General features: G+C 47.2%; 1 long non-coding RNA gene across 1 annotated transcript in view; it reads left to right on the forward strand.

Annotated features, from left to right (window-relative positions):
* The window catches only part of LOC147717196 (uncharacterized), a 278,162-nt gene that overhangs the window by 213,778 nt on the left and 38,049 nt on the right, over positions 1–26,335 (forward strand). The window lies entirely within an intron of this gene.

A 26,335-nucleotide genomic window follows, 5' to 3' on the forward strand; every position in this document is an offset into this window, starting at 1 on the left:
GGGTTTCTGAGCTGCACGGTGAGGGCCCTGTGATGCTGCCAAGCTATGCAATGACCCAGGAATCAGCTGTTTGTGGTGCCACGTGACGAGGCATTGTTGGATGGGTCCACAAGATCTGCTTTCTGACTTTGTCCAAGCCTGTCTTGGATTTTAAGGTTCTTTGTGATCGGGGCTACTCTTAAGCGCTGATACACGCTTACATCAAATAGACTACAGAGACTCTCCAGGTAAGCACAACTGTTGACATTGCGTGCTTAGAACCTACTTGACTGTTTCTACACAATACTATGAGTAGGAAGCCTCTAACATTAACTGTCTATGGCAGCTAGATGTCAGTGACCTATTGCAGTTTCTACTTTAGGGGCCACCTACCCCTAATGAAGTTTTAGCCCACTGCCCTAGTACCCTGGCAGCATTGTATATGTTCAGCCACAACTACTAAAATATGAACCCTGGTAGCCTGTGTGGTTTCCTGACCCCAACTGTTAAGACTGAGGGTCCTTGTGCACCTGGTAACCAAAATATTTTGACTGTCAGCAGTAACGGCTGGCATACTTAGACATTTAACCAACTAAAATGCGACTTTTCAACGCGTACTCATTTCAGAAAACAACAGTTTGGTTTTTTTGATGACACTTGGTTAAAAAAAAACTCTGCAGCTATCCACTGTGCTGTACTCTCATACAATAACATTTACCTATTGTTTTATTTGAGGATTGGATCCCAAACATGTTTTTGAGCCATGAAAACGGACCATAACTTTAACGTAATTTTTCTTAGTCTATTTGATAGTTAAAGTTTGACCCTGTAAACTACCACCATTTGTTTACATTTTTACAGTACTACAATTATAAGGTGTTTATTGAAGTGTTCTTTCTTTTCAAGTAGCAAGCCTTAATAAACCTCGATATATAATTGTGCTATACTGTTCAACTTTTCTGCCACTCCTCTAGGCTACGCCCTGACGGCTCATCCAAGCTACTCAGAGAAAACAAGGAAACTTTTGGGCTTCGGCTGTCCATATCCTCCCTAGTAATCGGGGAAAATGTGAAGTTGTACATTTGCTGTTGTTGGGCTGTTGCGAGAACTTTATGAGTTGGTAAATGTATCGTAGAGATACACAAAGAGAAGAAGCACTAGGAAGTTTCCTCTTGCAAAGGACAAATGTAGCTACCATTTGACTAGAAATGCATCTACACTTTATTATGAAGCACGTTTATTTTCTTCTCATCAGAGGTAGTAGAATGTGATAAATATTTAGAAAACGTTACACTCCTGGCATTCTAGGTCAAGCACACCTCTAAACAGAAAAGCGTGATCCCAGTCGTTTTTATTTGCTGTGAATTTATTCTTCATTTAATTGTGAATGCTAAGGTATATGAAAGGTGTAAGATTGATAGCACTGAAAGCAGTTATGACCTAATTATCTACCAAAAAGATCCAGAATTATATGTCGTGTGAGGATAATTTAGTGTTTGCTGGTTCAGTACATGGCCCATCTATGCAAATCCTCCATGCAAGGCAGAAACAGATGGGTCATAAAGAAGTTTTCTTATACTCGCATAACTAGCCAAGTAAAACTGCATATCAGCCCTAGTTCAGTTTCACTTATTGCATGCAATAGAAGAGACATTGGTCTATTTCGCTAAAGCGGAATGGGGCTTTAACCATTTGTAAAGCAATCACCCTATAATCCTGGAATCCTTGGAGTCACTTTATGCTAATCTAGTGAGCCATCCAGTTTCCAGTGAGATTTAATACCTTTTAGCTATCCACTGATTTGGCAACTTTTACATTAAAATATATTTCTCATATTTGGTCAGTCTGCAGACACATCAGTGTTCGAGGGAAGAGACAAGACCAGTGTTGCTCGAGTCTACTCTATGTCATCCAAGAAGAAACGAAATTTCTAATCTATTTATACAGATACTCTAAAACTCACAGGACTACATTCTGCTTGGCTTTCTAGGCTTAGAGATACGAGATTAACGTGGTTACATTTGGCTAAACCATCTAGTCATAGAAGCAAGAGTAATTCCATGCCAGACCACTGAACCTTTCTGTTGTAGATATATGAAATAAATGTGCTTTCAATTGAAACATACGTTCCCAGAGGCAGGAGTTTAACTCTTTGCCATTTTGCTGAGCCACAGATCCTGTCTGGAAGAGATTAGCTCATTGCCATAAAATAAAAAAATGCAAGCTAGAGGCAACCAGCCACCCACTGCAAATCAGCCGAAGTTTAACCACTCAGGCCGGGTGTCAAGTAATTTAGCACATTGTCACCCAGTAGAACCGTATTCCTCGAGGTAAGAAGGTAACAGAAGCACCATTGACTGAAGCTGAAAGTTATAGCCCACTGTCAATCCACTAGGCCACCCATTTTCAAATGTATATCAATTGCTTGTTCTGTGCACTTAAGACTTTTAGCCTGAACTATCCAGCAAGAGATTAAGAACCACTGCTATTCAAGTTCAAGTTCAATAATCTTTATTCGGATACAAAGATCCTTAAAAGCACAATTCAATCACCACCAGCAGAAATACAACTCCTATTAAAAATTCTCATATAGGTTCATATTTAAAATGTTATTTAGATCCGCGGTGCCTAAGGCTAGATAGAACACATAAATTTGATAAGAAAAATGACAACTATATACAATATCTAAAAAGGCATAATACACAACAGCACTACCATAATAGCAATTTGTAAATAAACAAACCAATAAAATGAACGCATGTAGAAGCAACATCATATTATAATAAAGTGCAATTAGATGTGAAGAATTTTAACAAAATAGTACAAATGTAGTTAATTATGGTTAAGCTTCCAAGCCTGCGCAGGTTTGAAAAGGGGTAAAAGAGTAAAAAGGGTTGGGCATGCATTTAACAACAGCATCATATTAAAAATAAAGTGCAATTAGTTGTAAACAGTTTTAGCAGCATCGTACAGGTAAGATTAATTGTGTTTGGGCTTTTATGCCTGCAAAGATCTAAAAAGGGTTGGGCAGGCATTTAGCTGCTATTCAACTGACCTGTTCAGGCCCAAAGGCACGAAAAAAATCATGTATGCTCACAAGAGAACTGGATCCCTGCGTGCCCGAGCAAGAAGCAACTAACACGCCAGTGGGTAGCCCAGTGGGGTTGTCTCCTTCAGCAAGAGGAGAGAACTGACTGCCCCCTGGTATGCAGGAGGATAGGGTGATCACATAAAGAGTACACAGCGCCAAAGCCACAGTCTCGGTTATCCTCCGCACATCTCACATAAGCAGAGGAAGTCTGCGTAAAAGCACTTTGGCTTACTGCTTTAAGTTGCACTGATCACGAATCCAGAAGTAATCAGTCTCCAGATTGGATAAATATATGTTTCTGTGCGTCAGGCTTGGCAGCGTTTATTTCCGTTCATCTCTCCTTAAAAGAAAACAAAAAGCCGACTATGGAGAGAGGGCGAATTGATTTTCTTCAGCTTGAACAAGGCAGGCAGAGCCCGAAACTGAATAGATAGCGAAGTTCCATTATCAGCAGAAATGGAGGCAGCTGGGAAGTCATTAACGTGAAAATGAAGATGGCGAGCGAGCACGCGCCGCTGTTCATTCTGCCCCTCGCCGGTGAGCGTCGCGCCGGCTCATTGGCCCCCACAAACCTGAATCTGAAAACCATCTTTTTCAGCTCTGTTATCGGCGAAGAAAACCTGCAGGAATGTTTGGTGGAAGCTGATGGAGCGATTTATTTTGGTATCTGCCGATTCCTCATCGGGACAGTAGCCGTCCCTGGTGGCTTCCATCGCTGGCAGTATTTTGGGCCTAGGTGACAGGACAAAAGAGACGTGGGTTTCTATAGTTCAACGTAGGTGCTCACAAAAAACTACAGAAACGGCAAGGTAAATTGATGCAGTTTTTTGTTGTTGTGAGTGTGCTTGTGGCAGCTGCAAACATCGCTTCTGAAACAACCTCCTGTTGAGAAATGAAGTTCAAGTGTTGTTGTTCTTTAATTTGTGATACAACTTTAAAATATCCGAGTAGTCAGATAGCCCCTTAAGGTTTTAAGCGCCTAAGAAAATTGAGGAAGTAAAGTAACGTATTTCAAAATGTGTTTAGTTAGTTAAAACCATAACTAGTTTACAATTGAAAAGTTATGAAGAAGATACAGAAGCACCAATTTTATCCATAGCAAGGATAAGGTTATACAGTGAATGAGGAAGCCATGTATATGGTCTGTGTTAAGTGTCTAAAAATCCAGCGACTGCCCGATCTTCTTTAGACAGTGAGTAAAACAAATAAAGTGCAAATTGCGGACATTGATGGTCCCAAAAGGGTGCCAAAGGAATACAAATGTGCAGGACTAGGCCTGTGCGTGATGCATGTTGGGCATTTAGAGTGATGAAAGGGTTAGCATGGGGAGCTGCTTTCCTTTTAGTGTGTTATGCTTTACCGGAGAGGCTCTTGCTGCTCCATTTCCTACTTCTGGATCCCATCATGAAATAGTCCGTTATCAGTTTTTGAGCAAAGGTAGCAGGGTGGAGAGATGCAGGGCGGGGTCCAATTAGGTGTTCAAGCTTCTTGACATATTTGCCACACCTCAATAGGGTTCTTATGTCAGTGTGGGAGAAGCACCATGAGAATTCCTCCATTCATGAGTGGATTTCCTTCTTTAGATAAATTGGTTTAAGGAGAAATCTGGGGGTGGTCTAGCATGGGAAAACAGCACAGCAGGTGGAGCCATGACTCTTTCTTATAATTGCACACTCTGAAGGCCCCCTCCTTTCCCGATGGGGCCAACTGGTTGAAGTCTGCCACTGGTAGGCCCAGCAAATGAATAAATAAGATGTCTCTGCAGATCTGTCTTTTTATACCGTCTGGGAGGTATGGTTGTGACTTCCCCATAGGTTGGAATCATTCAGGGGGGATAAGATAATTGAAAACTTTAAGGAATAGGTGTCCAGCAGATGTGAAGTTAATTTCAGTTGGCTGTTGATGACCCTTTTTCAAGTTTTGTAAGGGATAAGGTGCAAGTTTATCGCAATGCCTTCAATTTGTAAAGAGGCTATAGCTTTTTGGACTTGTCTGTGCCATTGATTCGCAGGGCTCTCAAATGTCTCTTTTAGGCTTTTTTAAGTGTGTTTGCCAGTGCTTTTAGGACCCTTATATAAAATTTTAGTGTGTCAGATGAGGGATTGTCTTCGATGGTCTGGCCCTCCACATGAATCTGGTGAGTTGAAATACTTGATTATAGGTCGTGCATTGAGCGTGATCAACGCTTGGGGCACAGGCCTCAGGAAAGGCGTGTTGCCCTTAGTGTAACACCAGGAGAAGAGAGGCTTTCATGACCTTCAGTATGAGTATTGCTGAGGCACTGTTTGAGTTCTTATTAAGACAGGTCAGGCTATGAATGATGGCTCCAGCTTTCTTGAGGAAGTGACTAAACCAGAAACACTAATTTTTAAGGGGCTGATTTAAAGGTTGGTGGTAAAAGAAAGTGAATGTTTTACAGAGACCTCTCCAGAGGAATTCCTCCCGATTGTAACGTTTGGGTAACCTTTTGGAGTCTATCAAAAGTTTGGTCCCTGCCATTCTCACTTGGGCTGACAGCATACTTTCTGCCACTCTTCCAGGCTCTGTTGAATGTTGAAGAGGTTTCTTGTTATTTGCAGAAGACTTTGTGTGCTTTGCCCCTTCATGCTGTGTGGGCCGCAACAGGTACTGTTTCCAGGCAGTCTCTGTGCATTTCTTTTCATTCAACCTACCTGGACAGAAATAATTGTGGATTGTCCCAGTTAGAAAAGCAGGAATTAGATGTGAAGGATCTGTGATGGCTCTGTTGTTTGCTGGCAGGCACCTGCCTGCAACCTCTATCAACCTTGTTCAAGGCGAACACTCAATCTGTATTTACAGAAACCTCACATACAGCCGCTGTGCATCCATTGGGCCGACGGGGCGTAACACCACTACCCTCATGGACCCACCGTCGCGGCTGCAAGGACACTGAATATTGCAATGCAATTTTAAAAATAGTAAGCATGATTATTTCAATAGGCGGCCCGCCGCCGCCGGGAATCCGGGCAGCACCCGAGTTACTTATCCGGACTCGCTGCGCGCAGGGAGGCTGGACTGCTGAAGCTTGAGTGACAGTCCACGTCACTCACTCAGCTGCAGCAGCAGACAGTACCTCACCTGTAGTGCGCAAGTGAAGCTTGGGGCTGAAACTAGCCCGAGCATGCTCATAAATAAATTTCCCATTGAGAGAGCGACCAGGGTGGTGCTGGTTTAACCGGGCCGCAGCCCCCAGCGTTAGAGGGCGACATGGCGAGCAGTTGGTGTGCCCCCCTAGCCAAATCTGGCACTGCATGCAGCGCCAGGATTGGCTGGTCCACCGCTCAGCAATCCGTTATTGGATGCCGCGCGTGAGTGGTGCACACTGCCTCAGCCCCACTGCATAATGGCCAATCACTGTGTGACTTCATGTGAAGCCATGCAGTGATTTGCCATTTCGAGACGCGTGCGGCCTGGCTGTGACGTCTGTTCAATCTGCAGTGTAGCGTGGGAGTCTGGACTCGCCTCGTGCGCATGCTACACACTAGTACAGCAGTGCAGTCAGATCGTGACCGGAGAGACTAGTTACTAATATACTATGGTCGGTTACGGTACCACCACCAGGTAAGGCCACAGTGCAATAGTGCATACAGTTAACGACAAGATGATTGAGGTGAGGAGTAGTAGTGTTTGGAATTGGTTCAGATCATGTTGCGGTCGGAGGCGGACGGTCCGGAGCATTTTTCATGTGGATTAGGACTCATGTGGTGCCCTGGGGATGGTTACAACAATTTTGAGGTCACTCACGATAAGCCTAGCCATTGGGCAATTTGGCAAATAACTGTGTGATCGATTCCCGTGGGCGCACTGGGCGGGCTCATTTATCGAGTACACGTGGATCCGGATCGAGAAAAAAAAATACACGTGTGGCGGCCTGTAGCCTTACTTTACTCGTTACCTGCTGACTTTATTTTCTCCAAAATTACAACGCAACCTCTTCTATCGGCACATGCCAATGTGATGTGAAATGCCCCATGTGTGTTATTATGACAATGACTGACCTAGCCCAGCGGTGTCTGTGCACAGGGCATGAGTGCATACAGTTAACGACAAGATGTGATTGAGGTGAGGAGTACTAGTGTTTGAAATTGGTTCAGATCATGTTGCGGTCGGAGGCGGACGGTCCGGAGCATTTTTCATGTGGATTAGGACTCATGTGGTGCCCTGGTGATGGTTACACCAATTTTGAGGTCACTCACGATAAGCCTAGGCATTGGGCAATTTGGCAAATAACTTTGTGATCGATTCCCGTGGGCGCACTGGGCGGGCTCATTTATCGAATACAAGTGGATCCGTATCGAGAAAAAAAATACACGTGTGGCGGCCTGTGGCCTTACTTTACTCGTTACCTGCTGACTTTATTTCTCCAAAATTACAACGCAACCTCTTCTAGCGGCACATGCCAATGTGATGTGAAATGCCCCATGTGTGTTATTATGACAATGACTGACCAAGCCCAGCGGTGTCTGTGCACAGGGCCCCAGCTGCCAGCCTCTGTGCAGCACCCCCGCCCTCCGCGTTGATGTAGCTGGTGTCTTTGTACATACTGCTTGGTACATACCATGCCATGGATATGGCATGCCACATTTGTGACTGGTCTGCATATGTGATGGGAGGGTGCGTGGGAGGGGGCACTACTTTACAACAATGAGATGTTCTGGGCTCACAATGGGATGCAATGCCGGATGTGGAGAGGGCTCGATCATACAATATTTAGGTGTTCTTAGTTCACATTGGGGTGCATTAGTAGATATGGGGGGGATTGTACCATACAATAGTGAACTGTGCTGAGCTCACATTGGGGTGCACTAATGGCTAGGTGTCTAGGACTCTACGATGCAATAGTGAGGTGTACTGAGCCCAGAATGGTGCCCGCTGATGGATGTGACAGGGGCTCTACTGTACAACAGTATGGTGTTCTGAGCTCCCTCTGGGGCACACTGGGATATGGAGGGGGCTCTGCCATACAACAGGGAGGGTTGCGGAGCTTCCTCTGGGGCACACTGGGATGTGGAGTGGCTCCGCCATACAACAGGGAGAGGTTTCTGAGCTCACACTGGGGCACACTGGTGGATGTGACAGGGGCAATACTGTACAACAGTATAGTGTTCTGAGCTCCCCCTGGGGCACACTGACAGGGTTAAACACTAGGGTGACTGTTCAGATTACAGAGTTCCCAGAAGCTCAGAGAATTTTTAGATTACATTATTTTTACAGACTCCAGCCTTATTCGTCAGTAGAGATGATGAATAAAGGTATACACATTTATCTCAATGCTTATGATTATATGCTTCTTCCCAAGTGAAACATGTAATAACTTTGGCAGTTGTGACACCAAAGAAATAACAACAGCAATAAAAGTCCTCTGTTCAGCACGAACTATCACTCAAACATTAATTTTAAAGGTGGTACAGAAAGGAAATAAGTTTAACTGAAACATCAGCTTGTCGTTTTCGTAAAACAACATTTATTTTTGCCTCAAAAATACGTTTTTTGTCTTTTTAGTTCATAAAACCAGCGTGACATTTCATGAAAATACAAATATTATGCTTTTAAACATAAGCATTTCATTTTGGAGAAATACACCATCACTGCTGAGCAATGTTAAATAAATGCTTAGACTTAGGGGTTCACTTACCTCTTTCATCTGCCTCTATCTTGCCCCCCGCATGTGCTTTTGATAACTGTGCCATTGAATATCTTGCCTGGTTTTATCTGATTTCTGGAAATCCGGTGGGCAGCTCATGAGAAGCGAATGATCCCGGAAGAAGAAAGGGGGGAATATATGTTTGAGTGAGACCGTCTGAGAGGCGAGTTCTGCAGGCCTTCCTACGTAACACTGTGTGCTTTATGTCCCAGGGATGTGTGTTTGTGTGTGGATGTGTGTGTGAGCGTGTGTGTGTGTCTGTGACGATGTTGGGGCAAATTACCCCGGCATGGATTTTAAGCTTTATTCTAAGGTTTATGTAGGCATTAATGGTAATGTAACGAAACTGGTGCTCATGTAAAGCGCTCTGATACCCGATGTCTCGGGTTTATTTCACTATATAAAACAAAAAATAGAAACATCAGTTGTTGGCCTATCATCTGGGTGGAAAGACATGCGTGATAAAGTCACATGCCTTCTAATGGAAACGTCGTAAAGGTAAGGTGTGATTCCCAATGCATTGTGAAGACTGTTTCCCAACTACTGTGCAACTTCTTCTACTCTTAGAGCTGAGATTTTCATGAAAGTCTTATAGTCTGAATTCAGCACCTGAGCGTAATAGGACCCGATGTATGAAGCTCTGTGGTTCTACTGAATAGGCAGCTACCTATGTTATGCCATCTATTAATGTAATAACTGCACTTTCACAATTGCTTTATTAACCTTCCTGCTTTCTCAAATTTGCTTTCCTTCTCTTTTTCAAAACTTTCTCGGGGTGGGGAGGGGCTTGGGGGGGTAACCCCCCCAAACTCCCCTTATGGGGTTCGGGCTTGCTCGCTACAGTGCAGTATGCAAATCAGTTTACGCCCCCACCACTTTCAAATGTCACCAGCCGCCCCTGCTCACATACACTTGGAGTAAGTGGAAGAACGTTCACCTACCAGTGGCAATGGTGCTGTGCCACAATCTTATTAATTGCTTCCACCAGCCAATAGTTTTGCAGTGAGAAGGCTAGATGGATGTGCAGTATATAGAAGAATATTTTGCAGAAGTCCAAGATCAGGTGTTGGTGGAGCCGGCATCCAGGAAGGTCAAATTGATAGAACTTGCTAGCAAAGGAATAAATAAGGACAAATAAGTAAATTACAACATGGTACAGTTGGTATGAAAAGCTGTAGACCTACATCTCAGTTTCTGCCATTATACAAATCACCACCTAATATTTAATATTAAAGTACTGGATTATTCGCTTGAGCCCTGTATTGTATTTCAACATTAATGACTTTCTCCAGTAATAGAAAACCAAGGACAATAACACGCACTTGAAGGAGAGTGAGACATTAGAGCTATAAGGGCTTCTCAGCAACACATGACACAAGCAAATGTAGTTTGTTGGCTATCAGTCTACTGCTACAGAGCCCTAAAAAACGTTATGGGTGAAATCCATGGCAGGAAAGGCATTTTAGTTGTTCTGTAGATAAGGGTGCCTTAGATTAAGACAGAGACAGAATTGTTAGTTTATGGAAACTTTCATTTCACGATTTGTTCCGGACCAAGACAACTTTGGTGTGGGTCAACATTTTCTGCAATATTTTGATAGGTTACACATGCACCTTAGTCTGTCTAGTTGTGAAAATCTTTCTGATGTGAGAGTTATTGCATTTACTGTTGAATGGGCACGTTGGTATACATATATAATTCAAAAGAACCATTTCACTAGATAATCTTTTGTTGTTTTTTTCTTCTGAATGTGGTAATGTTCAGTCCAGTGTTGACAGTGTCACCACACCTGCCTTACCAAGAGTGTTCACAATGTTCTCAAAGTTCTTAGCATTTGAGGCTTTTCCATTCAGGTCTATGCTCCATTCCTGTCCGATATCTTCCTCGCCTCAAAGCTCCAGATTTCGCAACAATATCCCTTTTTTAAAATTGGGGTGTTATTTTGTCATGGAGTTCCTAAAAATACATAAGATCTCCTGCCGGCCTTTGCCAAAATCGTGGAGAAACACGTACATACATCCCTCGCCAATTTCCTTGAAAATCATAATCTGCTTTATTCCACGCAATCCGGCTTCCGTACCAACTTAAGCACCGAAACCGCGCTGCTGGAAGTTACGGAAGCAGTCAAGGAGGTATTGGATGTAGGAGGCAAGGCTATGCTGGTAATGCTCGACCTGTCAGCGGCCTTTGATACCGTCCCCCACGAGGGTCTCCTCATCAGACTCAGTCTGATCGGTCTGCGGGGGATGGTACTTAGCTGGTTCAGATCCTTTCTAGCGGGCCGGTGTCAAACGGTCTGGGCCCCTCCTTGCTCTGCTGTGGTGCCGCCACTGGAGGTCGGAGTTCCTCAGGGCTCTATCTTGAGCCCTACTCTTTTTAACATCTTTATGACCCCTTTGGCGGCACTGGGAGAGTCTTTTGGTGCCCAGGTCGTGTCTTATGCCGACGACACCCAGCTTCTTTTTACCTGTGGGAAGGGGTCTGATTTTGGCGGGGAGAGTATCGGAGGTTGCCTTGGGGCTGTCTTTAAATGGTTCCAGCAAAACAGCCTCAAGTGTAACCCGGACAACTCTGAGGTACTCTTTTTCGGCTGTCGGTCTGACCCTAGTTGGCAGGCCTGGTGGCCAGTAAATATGTCTCCTCCAGTGGCTGCCTCCACAATGGCCAAAACCTCGGAGTAAAAATCGTTCTGTCGATGAAACCCCAGGTTCTTGGTTTAGCAGGAACTTGTTTTGGCCTCCTTAAAATGCTCCGCAAATTCCTTCCTCTGCTCTTGGTGGCACACAGGAAAATCACGGTGCAGGCCCTTATTGGGTCACGCCTTGACTATGCCAACATCCTGTACTTTGGTCTGCCTGAGTACCTTCTTCAACGTCTACAGGTGGTTCAGAATTCGGCTGCGCGGGCCATTTATGGCCTTCATTGGCGAGCCAGGGCTTCTGACCTCTTGCAGACTCTCCATTGGCTGCCCATTCGGAAACGGATAGTCTTCAAGGCTCTCACTCTGGCCCATAAGGCTCTGCATGCTACCGGAGCCAAATACTTTCAAAAGCGGTTGGCTTTCTATCAGCCTGCCAGATTTCTGAGGTCAGAGTCGCTGGCTCTTGCCTCGGTCCCAGTCATAAGAAGAGCTCGGATGGGTGGCCGGTCTTTTCAGCGTCTTGCACCTCAGCTGTGGAACATCCTGCCGGTCACCCTTCGCAGGAATACCAACTTGCTAGCTTTCAGGAAAGATCTGAAATCCTGGCTGTTTGTTCAGTAGGCCCGCCCTTGCACCGTCTTGCCCTCTGTCCGCTGTAGGTTAAAATAAGTGCTGGGACACTCCTCGGAGTAGTTGAGCGCTATACAAAACACCCCCTTAACATTAACATTAACATTAACATAGGATCTGCATGTTTAGACAACATAAACTAAGGGATTGGTGTCTAGACTGATTCCGGACACCTCCAAAGGATATGTTAGCCTTTAGACCAGCTAGCTCACAGTGCTGCCATAAGCCGACTAACCTTACCAAGGAGCTAATAGTTTCGGGCAACTATCAAACATGACAACTCTTGATCCTTCGTGGATCATGGAACGAATGCAGTACTTTTCACTCAGTCAATCGTGCATCAGAGGTTGCCTTGGGGCTGTCTTTAAATGGTTCCAGCAAAACAGCCTCAAGTGTAACCCGGACAAATCTGAGGTACTCTTTTTCGGCTGTTGGTCTGACCCTAGTTGGCAGGCCTGGTGGGCAGTAAATATGTCTCCTCCAGTGACTGCCTCCACAATGGCCAAAAACCTCAGAGTAAAAATCGATAACGTTCTGTTGATGAAACCCCAGGTTCTTGGTTTAGTAGGAACTGGTTTTGGCCTCCTTAAAATGTTCCGCAAATTCCTTCCTCTGCTCTCGGTGACACACAGGAAAATCACGGTGCAGGCCCTTATTGGGTCATGCCTTGACTATGCCAACATCCTGTACTTTGGTTTGCCTGAGTACCTTCTTCAACGTCTGCAGGTGGCTCAGAATTCGGCTGCGTGGGCCATTTATGGCCTTCATTGGCGAGCCAGGGCTTCTGACCTCTTGCAGACTCTCCATTGGCTGCACATTCGGAAACGGATAGTCTTCAAGGCTCTCACTCTGGCCCATAAGGCTCTGCATGCTACCGGGGCCAAATACATTCAAAAGCGGTTGGCTTTCCATCAGCCCGCCAGATTTCTGAGGTCAGAGTCGCTGGCTCTTGCCTCGGTCCCAGTCATAAGAAGAGCTCGGATGGGTGGCCGGTCTTTTCAGCGTCTTGCACCTCAGCTTTGGAACATCCTGCCGGTCACCCTTCGCAGGAATACCAACTTGCTGGCTTTCAGGAAAGATCTGAAATCCTGGCTGTTTGTTCAGTAGGCCCGCCCTTGCACTGTCTTGCCCTCTGTCCGCTGTAGGTTAAAATAAGCGCTGGGACACTCCTCGGAGTAGCTGAGCGCTATACAAAACACCCCCTTAACATTAACATTAATATTAACATACGATCTGCATGTTTAGACAACATAAACCAAGGGATTGGTGTCTAGACTGATTCCGGACACCTCCAAAGGATATGTTAGCCTTTAGACCAGCTAGCTCACAGTGCTGCCAAAGCCCCCTAACCTTACCAAGGAGCTAATAGTTTCGGCCAACTATCGAACATGACAACCCTTGATCCTTCGTGGATCATGGAACGAATGCAGTACTTTTCACCCAGTCAATCGTGCTCACTGAGTCTCAGAGAGATATACAGAATAAACAATGGTGATGTTTTCAATAAGCATTTATTGAACCAGTGTCATTCTAGTATAAAACATGTTTGCTGCGACTTTCATTAGACAGAAGCAAATGTACAAGATTACAAGCACCATCAGAGTAAATAAAGGTCGAATTCTACCATGGTGCCAAACAGTAAATATTTGCAGGCATATAAATATGACGGTAATCAAGCGTACTCCTAAGATGCAAATCCTACCAAAGAGTACCTAGCATGTCTGTCGGTGTAAAGCCAAGAATCCCCTAGGAAAGAGCCAACCCCATTACCTGATGGGAGAGAATGAAGGACCCTGCCTTGGTCTCGAGTTGGACACCATGCAAGCTATGTCTGCTATTGAGGTGGTACCATGAGTTCCGGTGTAAACGGCAGCGAAAACTGTATCCCCTGTGGTACAATCCTCTATCGGGGAGCTATCCCCATTGGCGAGCAAATTGTTAGTATTCTGCGTTTTTCCTGCAGGCCCGTACGGGGAAATACAGCTTCAAGCTGTGTTATATTCTGTGCTATCCAGAACGGCATCTGCTCCCGCTTAGTGGGCATCCATCCCATAACTGCATTCAGCATTTGTGGGCTTATTTTTGTCGAAGTCCCTTGTCGTTGGCCTATTGGAGTAACTCTTGTAGGTTGAACTTTAAGTGTTCGTATTACGAACTGTGTAAGATTTCTATATAGTTTTACTATGCCTTTGTAAAGTGTACAGAACTCTGCTGCTAGCAATGTATCTATCTCTGGATGTGGTGTGTAAGCACTAGGACTGGCCAGGTCCCACCTTCTCTGCTGAGCACACCAAGTCTCACATTTTCTGTGGTGTGGGGAGGGTGCCTTTAAACCATTTATTATTTTCTTGGTAAGTTAACAGGACTTCTGTGTCCTCTTATGGAGAGAATTCTTCAGGAGTTTCATCTGGAATGTAAATATGAAAAAAAATTGTGTGTGTATTTACAGGTGGGAATTTGTTCCAAGAATAGAATACCTCTGTCCTGAATGCCTCATGTGCCTCAATCACAGGGGTAACATTTCCACCCATTTCTGGGAGGCCATAATCTATCATTTTTATAGTAATTGCATGTTTGCAGTTTTGCGTAATATTAAGAGCACCTTCAAGCTCTTCTTCCCCTATATTCACAGTGCCGTCCCAGACAGACAGTGCGGAAGGAAGTTGTATGGAAAAGAGTTAAGGTTTTGCACAATGCAGGGAACTATAATCCTTCAAGCTTGAAAAACCTACACCCAATACATAGGGTCTACCTACTGGTTAAGTGTGAGTAGGGGTCTCTGAGAAAGCACAACTAAACTACTCAGATTTGACCATTAAATAAGACCCAAACTAAGGTTGGTGTGCCATGTCGTAGAGTTCCTAAAAATTCATAGGATCTGCGTGTTTAGACGGGATAAACTATGGGATTGTTGTCTAGAGTGATTCCAGACACCCCCAAATTATATGTTAGCCTTTAGACCAGCTAGCTCACAGTGCCACCATAAGCCCCCTAACCTTACCAAGCAGCGAATCATTTCTGGCAACTATCGAACATTACACCCTTCATCCTTCAAGGATCGTGGAAAGAGTACAGTACTTTTCGCTCAGTCAATCGTGCTCACTTAGTCTCAGAGAGATACACAGAATAAACAATGGAGATGATTTCAATATGAATTTATTGAACCAGCGTCATTCTAGTATAAAACATGTTTGCTGGAACAATCATTAGAAGCAAATGTAAAAGATTACAAGCACCAACAGAGTAAATAAAAGGTAGAACTATATCATGGTTCGAAACAGTAAATATATGCAGGCATATAAATATGACATTAAGTAAGCGTTCTCCTAAGATGCAAACCCTACCTAAGTGTACCTAGAATGTATGTAGGTGTAACGCCTAGAATCCCCTAGGAAAGAGCCAACCCCATTACTTGATGGTCCCCGAGTACAGAGTTCTCATCTAGGTCTTGAGTCGGACACCCTGCAAGTTATGTCAGACTGCTGCATGTTGTAGCTTCTGCAGGCTGGGACTTCAAAGTCTTGTGTCAGCGTGGGAGCTTCTCCTCTATCTTTCTAGTGTAGATATGGTTCTTTTATACCATAAGGATAGCCCCGGGGTTCCTACTACAATCAATATGTTGTGAGTACGATTATGGAAATGAGCCCAAATCAATACCTGCAAATATGTAGAGTAGTTCCTTTGCCCTAGGATGAAGATGACCATGACTTTTATACAGAGTAAGTTAATCTTGTTATGTACGTCATGTGGAGGGGAATTCTCCAAGAATCCTCTTGCATAATAAATTAGGCTAGTTTCAAAGAAACTGGACAACATTTATTTGCACATAACTGGTAAAAGGTCAGTGCTAGAACCGTTATGCAGAGCAAGGTAGGACTGGGGTAGGTGAAAGTTCATTTGCTACTTAGGCCTAGTTTGGGGTAAATAACAATTTTGGTGTGGTAATACTTCACCCGGTAAATACCCATCCAAATAGTTTGTTATCCGTTTTCTCCGTCTGAATCTTACATCTGGAGTAATGAGAGGGGAGACTGCTCTCCAGGCTGCTGTCACAAGAGAAATAGTGAAAGCAGGGTAAGTCTCCTTTAACCACATTGGCTCTTTTTTACAGCGCAATTTACTTCCCTAATAATAATGATAGTGGACATTTTCTGGAGGAGATTGTAGCAGGACTTGAACACACCTCTTCGTGTAAAACTAGGGTTTCTGGAATCTGAGAAAACAAATTAGTTTTGCCTGTAGGGGTAAGACAGAAGGGTAGCACGAGACAGGCCGATTCGTTCTTGTACTGATGGAGCAGCAATCTGCCAATTGCCTTGTCTCACCCTCACATATGCTGATGCCAGTCTGGCTAGGTTCTGAACCGTGACCTGACTAGTTTACGACTAGCTGGTGTTCATTTGCCTCTAAGAGCCTTTGGGGCATGAAGGACACTTATGCAAACCCAGCTCAAAACGCTTGACCTCAGTCGGCCGCCACAGCCTTTTAAACATTGTATAGTTTTTGCTCAGGTTGCCAACTTTTATTCCTCTTTCACTATTTTTCCTAACTCGTGAGGTGTATTTGGAAAGCTGTTGGCAGTGTCCCTGCCTTTACAAAAAAGTGATATAATTTTACTAATATCTGCTCTGCACATGTTGCCAGATGGATTACAGAGCCTTCTTTGATTACCCTTCCTGTTTTTTGGTGTGCATGCACAGCAGCCACCTCTGTCTAGGTTGGGGTTGTGTAGCTGTCTACTTTTATAGCTTCACTACATTTATAGTTTGCTTGCCAATCTCTCCTCCTCCTGCATCACACAGCTTGGCACTGTGCCTTAAGATAAGAGCAAGTTTTTGATCACTCACGCATGAACCCAAAAATCTTCCCACAAAGAAACAGAACAACCTCATCCTCTCCCTTGTGTAGGATGCTAAATAATGTACTCCCCGACCCATGTAAGGGTATGAAGGGCCATATAAATGCTGCAATCGAATACAGTACATTAAAGGGGAAAACTGTTAGGTAAGGTAAATCCCATATAGCTTGGCATTGTATTCATGCTTCTCCTGGGCTTCAGTATGAGTTACTAGATCTCTCTCGTCTACTTTCTTAACCTCTGATACTTTATAAAGGCTCTCTCCTTCCCCATCGTGATTCAAATAGACCTGTTGACTGCTCATCTGTCTCTCCTGCGGGGATGAACTGGGGCTCTAAGTGCCTCTAGTTCGATTGAAGATGGTTTCTGGATTCTTCTTTAATGGGTGGGTTTAGCTAAGAAGAGGATCCCAATCCATTTAAACGTTTATTACAATTGGTGATTATGCTGGGCCAATGGCACTTGCTTTGCTGCTCCTCTCTCAGCCATTACAGCATACCAGGCATTCCAGAACAGGCAAGAGAACAGAACACATTTTCTAAATATTGAACAATGTGAACCAAGGAGTGTCCAAATCAACAAATACATTTTAGCACAATTTCTGCTTTTCAAATATAGACAAAGAATTCTCAGCAGGCTTGCTTGATGGTTTCATTCAACAGTCTTGTTTTTTTTTTTTTTTTTTTTAATAAAATCTTTATTTGTAGTGTAGTAGAAGAACAGTAAGGGAACAGCGGCGACCCCGCACATCATCCCACGCAGGGGGCTTAGGCATAACAATTAGGAACGATGAATGTGATAGCAAACTACAACCAGACAGTGTAGCCAGGCGATGCCATAGGGCGAGGGCGCAGTCGCAGCGCAAGCCCATTGCTAAAAGTCTAGCCGCTCAAAGGCTCGGCTGCAGGTGGAGTAGTGTTTCATGCCCAAAGCATTATCCTGTCCGGAGTGAGAGGCTTCGTTCAACTATGTGGGTGCCTCAAACAAGCAAATAACAAAACATCCTAACACCCCCTCGCACCCCCCTCCCCTCCCGCCCCCCCTTGGTGGTGGTGACCTCAATACTTCACACTCATACAGGCATCTCCGTATTAAACCTGAAGTAGGTGGAATGATCGAATGGCGGAAGGGCAGACCGAAGAAGGTAGGCCTTTCGACAGAAAGCGAACCAAGGGACCCCAGCGGTATTGAAAGTTTTTGAAGTTGCCTAGAAAAATGTCCGCCACTCTTTCCATGCTAAGCAGTTTCCATAGCCTTGCGTGCCATAAGGAGATCGCCGGAGCTTCCGTTTTTTTCCAGGCGGCGGCCAGGGTAAGTTTGGCAGCTTTAAGACAGAGCCACAAAATGTGTTTGTCCGCACGCGTTTGATGTTCAAGGACGGGGTCTCGGAGGCCCAGCAAAACATAGGCCATAGAGTCCGCCACTGGGTAACCAAGTATTTCCTTAATGTGTGAGAGGATCTCCTCCCAGTATGGGCGAATAATCGGGCAATCCCACCAGATATGGCGGAAATCCCCAAGCAGGCCACAGCCCCTCCAGCATCTGTCAGAGGTGGCCGGGAATATACGATGGAGTCTGGCCGGGTATAAATACCAGTCCATGAGCGTCTTAAGGTGAGCCTCCCTCAGGTCCAGCGAATGATTATAAGTAGCAATATCGCGCCACAGTGCCGACCATTCTTTGTCCGAAATGTCCTGCCCCAGGAGTTCTTCCCATTGTCCCATGTAGCGGGGACGAGGCGACACTGCCGAGGTAAGTAGTAGCTGATAAAGAAAGGAGATGACACCTTTCATGGTAGAAGTCCGGAGGATAAAGGCCTCAAAGGGGGAGGGAGGTCTCGTAGCCGCATCGAGGACCTCAGGTGACATGGCCCAATGGAGCAGCTGGACATGGTGAGACCGTTCCGACGGCGGGACACCATAATCCCTCATGCAGTTATCAAAGGAGAGCGGAGTATAGCCGTGGAATAAGTGGGTCAAAGCCCACCACCCCCCCTCCCTCCACACCCTGAAAAGCCCCTCCTGTAGCGCCGGCAAGAAAGCCGGGTTAAAGTGTAGGGGCGTGAACGGAGACGGAAACGTGGTCCAACGATCATCAGCGGCCAGCGTATCCCAGACCTTCAGGGTGGTACTGGTGGGAGTACTAATGTAAGCGTTTTGGGGCCAATCCTTCTTGGGTTTCCAGGCCAAGTCCCAGATTGACCTACCAGCAATACTCCTATCCATATGTAACCAGTGTTTCTCCGACGTTTGTTGTGACCATTCTACCAGTACTCTTAATTGCGCCGCTTTGTAATACAGATGCATATCGGAAGGCCTACACCTCCCTCCCCCCGTGGCCGTTGCAAAACTGTGAAGGAGAATCGCGCTCGTGCCCCTTGCCAAATGAAGCGGAGCATCTGAGTTTTGAGGCGTCGAAAGAAGTCTACGTCCAGGGGAATAGGTAGCGCCTGAAAGAGGTACAGGTATTTAGGGAGAAGGACCATCTTAATGGCATGGATTCTGCCCAGCCATGAGAGGTACTTGGGCTTCCACCTGTCCAAATCCGCTTGGGTCTTCGCCAATAACGGGGGGAAGTTCGCAGAGAACAGTTTCCCAATCGTGGGAGTCAGGTGGACTCCCAAATATATGATGGAGTCGGAGGCCAACGCCAATGGGGTAAGAGGCCGCACTTGATCCACCTCGGCACGTGAAAGTGTGAGATTCAATACATAAGATTTGTCATAATTGACCTTGAAGCCGGCCACCTCCTAGAAGCGCAAGAGGACCTCCCGGACATGTGGGAGAGAGTGAACCGGGTCCATAATAGAGAGCAGGATATCATCCGCAAATAGTGTAATTTTATGCTGCTCTCCTGTAAAGGGAATACCCCTAATCTCCTCGTGTTCCCGCACTGCTAATGCCAGCGGCTCAATGCTCAAGGCAAAGAGCAAGGGGGAGAGGGGACAACCCTGTCTGGTGCCGCGGGAATACGAGAAAAAGTCAGAGAGATGGCCGTTCACTACCACTCTGGAGCGGGGGCTGCAGTAGTTTGCCTTCACCATAGAAATGAATTTGTCCGAGAAACCAAAAGCACCCAGAGTTTGGAACAGGAAGCCCCAGTGCACGCGGTCGAATGCTTTTTCAGCATCAAGGCCCACGAGTACTGCCGGAATTCGGAACCTATTAGCTTTTTCGATCAAATGGACAATCCGCCTCGTGTTGTCATGGGTCTGACGCCCCTTAATAAACCCAGATTGATCAGGGTGTACGAGAGCCGGCATCAAATCTTGGAGCCTGCACGCAATGATCGAGGAGTAAAGCTTGGCGTCGATATTGAGGAGGGCTATAGGGAGAAACGAGGAGCAGTGAGCGCTGTCTTTCCCTGGTTTAGGTAGAATGGAAATGACGAGCAAGCGAGCCGGTCGTGGTGCCGGATTCAGCCATGTCTTTAAAAAGAGCGACCAGAAATTCGCATATTTCAGCGGCATACGTCTTGTAGAAGAGGGCGGTGTAGCCGTCCGGTCCCGGCGCCTTATGGAGTTTCAAAGTGTTAATGGCCTCAAGCACTTCGCTGCTCGTAATCGGGGCCGCAAGGAGCTCGTTTCATTCCTAAGAGACCTGCGGTATGGGCAGATCCCGCAGATAATCCCGCTGGCCAGCGGCATCAAGTGTGTCCCCTGCATAGGATAAGATAAGATAAGATCTTTCAAATTTGCTTGTTTTAATAATTGTGAGTTTTTATTAACTGTGCAATAAATCTTTATCTTATCTTACCCTGCATAGAGGTCGGCATAGAAGCGACCAAAGATAGCAGCCTTGGTCTCATCACGGTGCTGCAGCTCACCCGTCGAGTCTCGTATCCCCCCTATATACTCCCGCTCCCTCTTATCTCGCAATTGGCGCGCCAGGTGTCTTCCCACCTTATTCCCGTGGGAATACGAGAGGCGCCGCAGTCTCAACCATGTAAACTCTGCCCTGTTCTTGTAGTGGGCCCTCAGTTTCCCTCTAACCGCCGTCAAGGGGCGAAGTGTCAGCCTCGACGGATTTAATTTGTGGGCTTGCTCAAGGTTTGCCAGCTCTATCTCCAAGTCCTCTCGCTCCTTTCGTCGCATCTTATTGATGTGAGCATTGAGAGCTAGGCAAGTGCCCCTGATCGACGACTTAAAGGCATCCCAGGTGATGGATATCGACGTATCGGACACAGGATTGAGGAAAAAAGTCCCTGATAGCCTTCCGTAGCTCCTTGCTTGAGGCGTCGTCCCTGACCACTGAGGCCGGGAAATACCACTTCCGATGTCCTCCACCCGCTGGTGACCAGCGCAGGCCTAGCACAAGTAAACTATGGTCGGAAACTGATAGCGGAAATATTCTAGAGTCGAGGACATCTCCCCTGAGGGCTTGACTTAAAAAAATGTGGTCCAGGCGGGAGTAAGAGTGGTGGACATGGGAGAAAAAGGTGTAATCTCGGGACAGGGGGTGTACGGAGCGCCAGCTATCGATTAAGCCCATCTCCCCAACTAGCCGTTGTGTCGCAGCAGAAAACAGACCCGCGTCAGCCCTGTGGCAGCCGGTGCTATCCAGCTCTCTACTCCGCACTAAATTAAAGTCTCCCAACAAAAACAGGTGTCCCTCAGCAAAGTCTCCCACCCTCTGCAGCAGGCCCTGGAGAAAGCCATTCTGACCCGCATTGGGGGCATACACCACCACAAAAGTGCTCAACTTCACATGGACCAGACCCTTCACCATCAGCCAGCGGCCTTCCTTATCACTGCGTACATCCATAGGCTGAAAGTGCAGGGCCGCACGAAAGAGAAGAGCCACCACCCCCTGTGTTTCGTGGAAGCAGAAGATCTATATATGAGGGGGAAAAGTTTGCGCCGAAGGCGCAGCTCATCCTTACGCGCCAGGTGAGTCTCCTGAAGACCCACAATGTCAAGCTGGTGATCTATCACGTACTTCCACACTTTCTGAAGTTTTTGCGGGGAGTTCAGGCACTTGACATTCCATGTACCAACACTAAGAGGCATCATTTGATAACAAGCCCTCTCCCGCTATGAATGCACCATACCACCCCTCCTCCCTGCCTCCACTCCCAGCAACCATAGGTAAAGCAGGATGGCTTCCCAGAAACCCCACCCAGCACCCCACAGTCACAGAACAACAGCCTAGGGTCCTCGGGCCCAGCTGCACACCTCCGGAAAATACAACAGTCATTCGCCAGCGCACAAAAAGCACAGCCAACCATACATTCCTGTCACCACCACCAACCCCGCTACACCCCCCCAACCCCATGTCCCCAACAAACCCCCCCCAGCACCACTACCCCCCCCAAAAGGAACCCCAATGTCGCCCCCATACCAATAGAACAAGAGGAAGCAACATAAGGAGAGGAAAAAACATGGAGGAACAATGTCCTGAACAAGTCCAGAACAGAGAAGTCAGTGGTCTCCTCCGGGGGGCGAGGACGGGACACCACAGGGTGTGCCCCGTAGACCACATACCGGGGTGTCTTCCCAGAAAGTACAAATTTACCCACGGTACCTGCAGGGCCGTGTCCCTCCGGCGCCATGCGATCGTCATCTCTGGGCTCAAGCCGCCCCGGAGCTATGCTGTCAGGATCCCTCCGTGGCCGAGGCCACAGAAGCCACTGCCGCCCCCCTTTCTTGTAGACTGGTCGTACGATCAGGCCTCCTCCGATCTGACTCCCGGCCCACTCTCTGCCATGAGGAGGACCGCCGTCTTCTCCGCGCTGGGGAGCCACTACTCTCCGGGGGGGGGGGCCGAGTCATCAAGGCCCAAGAGGTCCCTCGCCACCTGAAGCGATCGAATCTGTGCCAGTCTATCTGCCACCGAAAAATAATACAGAAGGGGTGGCCCCAGGAGTAGGAGATGTTATGTTCCCGCAGGAAGGCGGTTATAGGACGAAACTCGCGCCTCTTTTAAAGGGTCGACGCTGCCAGGTCCTGATACAGTTGGGGGTGGTGCTCCCGGAATTGCAACGAAGGTGTCTCCCGTGCCTTCCGGAGAATGCGTTCCTTCAACTGGAAGTCGTGGACGCAGACCAAGATGTCGGGTGGGGGTTCCCCCACCACGCCTAGGCAGACCCACCCTGTGGACCCTGTCCATCTTGATTTCATGTAGGTCCTCATCATCCAGGATCTGCAAGAAGAGTGCCAGAACATATCCCCGCAGATCACCTGATTCCCCGTCCCATGGTACTGCACGTATGCGAATGTTGTTCCTGCGGGAACGGTTCTCCAAGTCCTCCGCATGTGCTTGAAGGTCCAAGTTCTGCTCCGTGAGCCGGATCACATCTTGCTGCAATTGGTGGACATCATTTGCCACACTTAGGTCATGGTCTTCCAGGGTGGCAACCCGCTCTCCGATACCATCCATGTCCCGCCTCACCTCGCGGAGGTCCGAGGCCAGCTGAGAGCGTAGCTCCGAGATGTCCTCCTTAATGGAGGCGAAGAGCTCCATCATAAAGGCTTTGGTGGCGGGGGCCTCATCGTACTTCGATTTAGGCGAGGTGCTAGTCCCGGGGGGACGCCGGCTACTGGGCTCCCATGGAAGGACCATCTTTACTAGGCTTCCCTTTTCGCTGCGTAGATGACATCACGGCGCCCCTGGTCGCTCGGGTATTTAGATTGAGGGTCACCGTCCACCACCCCGGTAGCACCCCAGGCCGGGCGCTGCTCCGCTACCGTTTAAATCTGGTCCAGGAGTAGGCGGTCCCCTTCGATAGTTCACTAGTGCAGGTCGCACTACCCACAGGTACACTCGGGCACACCGGGCCACACGAAGCGCTGGCCCACTACTGCAAGACTGGGCCGAAATGGCACCACAGAGCCACCGGGGAGGGAGCTTCCAGAGCGCCACCGGGGAGGGAAACTCGAGAGCGCGACCAATCGGCGAGCCCCACCAAGCAGCCGGGGTACTGTCCCCCAATGTCACTCACCCCAACCTGGCGATAGCTCCGCTGCCTTTATGACTCTGATCTCCACCAGTCCAGACCCCACGACCGGCAAGGCGTTCCCGAGGGCCGAGCCCCCTCAGGGTTTCTTCCGATGTCAGGGGCCCTCTGTAGGGCCACAGCAGCAGGCCGGGCGCCACGTCGCTCCTCCGGGCCACCACGCGATCACAGGTCCCTGCAGCCCAATGGCGGCAACCAGCAGCCGCTCGGCCCGCCAGCCACATACTGGGAAGGGCAGTATGCCTACGCTCCTTGCAGTCCCAGTAGGCCGCGCAGGTCCCGGCGGCCCCCAACAGCAAGGCGGCTCCACTTATAGGGTCGGTCCGCCGATCAAGGATGGAGGGGGGGCGCCGATCCTCTCCGTAGACCCAGGGTCCGGTGCAATATGGAGCCGGCCGAGCAGCGGGCTCCAAGGGCTCCTCCCCCCCCCGCCCGGGACCGGCTCTTAGTCCTGGCTGTAGCCGCCCAGAAGTGCCGATGCAACTTCCAATCGGACCTTAGCAAGCCCAGAAGCCCCGACCTCGAGTAGGGCCGATTGCCGATTCGCGGCAGTACAGTCCGGGCGTCCTCGCCGCTCCCGCCTCTCTCCGATGGCGCAAGGATCCCCACCTTCCGGCCTTCAATCCACCGGCAGCCAGGGCATCAGGAGACCACCCCCGCTGACAGGTCCCAGGGGCCTCCGATGTCGCCGAGTCAAGCCGGCACCCCGCCGGGCCGAACCCTCCGTTAGGCTCCACCGCAGCTGGGTCCGCATTCAGCGCCAGGCAGACCGCTCCGGCGACTCCAAGCGCTCCAGGCGGTAGTGCGAACCTCCGGGAACCTCTGGCAGACGCCGGAAAGCAGGCAGTGTGGGCACGGAAGTCCGAGGCCCCAAGATGACGCCACTCGAGCCGCCGGGAGCGCGCTGGAGCCAAAATCGCCGCCAGGCACTGCCGCTGCTTAGGCCGGACCCACACCTGCCACCCGGTAGGCCGCAACAGCGAATGTCGGGAACCCCGGGCACCTCGGGTGGAAGCTGGCGCTCAGGCGGTGCAGGGACACGGAAGGCTGATCCCCAAGACGGTGCTGTACAAGGCTATTTTCCTTGTGGCGCCGGAGGGACTCGAAAACACGTCTCACTCCGTCGCCATCTTGGACACGCCCTGTCCTGTTTATTTTTGATTACTTCATAACACCCACTTGCATTGAAGAATTAATTTTCCGTCATTCATAGAAATGTTTCAAAGGCAAAAATTATTTTTCCACTGCTACAGCCTACGCCTTTCGTCCCCTCAGGGACATCATCATGGCTGTAAAGAATATAAAAGGAACAAATATAACTCACATGATCTAATGGTAATCAAATCAGTCAATACTACAGACAACACAAAAATCTGATACTTCATACTTCTGCCTATATACCATTCTAATGCCTTCATCTCATGAGTAATATTCAAGACACAGCCTGCCTATATGCCATTCTGTAAGATTCCATCTGCATATATTGAGGAAAAACAAATTACTTCCATGGTGGTCATAAAAATAAGAACGTCTTAACATTAAAATAACAATAGAATTGATTTTACATCATTCACCCTTTTTAATGTGCCAACTTTTGAAATGTACACGTAGTTCCTGATATCATAGTCAATACTGCTTGTATATCCATATGTATATCCTCACCTTAGAACAATATTATGATGTTCCCACAATGGAATTTTCACCCAAAGGATCGTCTAGTCCTCAACAAATCCTTATATATCACCAATTCGCTATTTCAAACTTTTCCTACAGTTAGAAAAATTCTATGATGTATTTAAATTATTTATATGTACAACTATACATCCCTCTTATACAACTATTCTGGCCACTAACATACTTTATATTATAGCTCCATGTGCTTTACCTCAACTCATCTAAATTAAGGAGACAAGGTAAGTGGTTGCTGAGTGTTGGGTGTCTCAGATACATCTATTTATACATATATTTGATAAAATCTTCTTCCACCAAAGTTGAAACTTCCTTAGTCACAGTATAGTTAGGCCCAATTATATTATTCAATGTAGTAATTCCCCACCCCCCCTCAAGCGCCTTGAGACCCTCTGGGTATGTAGTGCGCTATACAAATTCTCTGACTTGACTTGACTTGACATATCTCATCATATCCTGAGTACACTATCACCTCTCATTACCATTACCAACTATTCGTGCTCACCTATATTCCTCTTGTGTGTTGCTTCTTTCCATTCAGTAATATTTCATTAGGGCTCGAATATCAGTTCCATTCCATCAATTCCACATCTACCTATAGCGACAGTGTACAAAATTCCGCTGTCACCCATACTTTTAAGTAAAGTTCTTCTTCATAATTAAAAAAATGGCCTTATCCTTACCTCTACTAGTGTATTATAACATGCACCTTATCCCTCGCTGATTCACCAAAGATCCATTAAATATAACCTTCTTACTTCTTTCAACAAATATTCCTAAACCGCAAAATAGTGCAAATTATTTAGAACAACCAATATACCCTGTCCA

The sequence above is a fragment of the Lissotriton vulgaris genome, chromosome 5, assembly GCF_964263255.1.
Source record: "Lissotriton vulgaris chromosome 5, aLisVul1.2, whole genome shotgun sequence".
NCBI lineage: Eukaryota > Metazoa > Chordata > Amphibia > Caudata > Salamandridae > Lissotriton > Lissotriton vulgaris.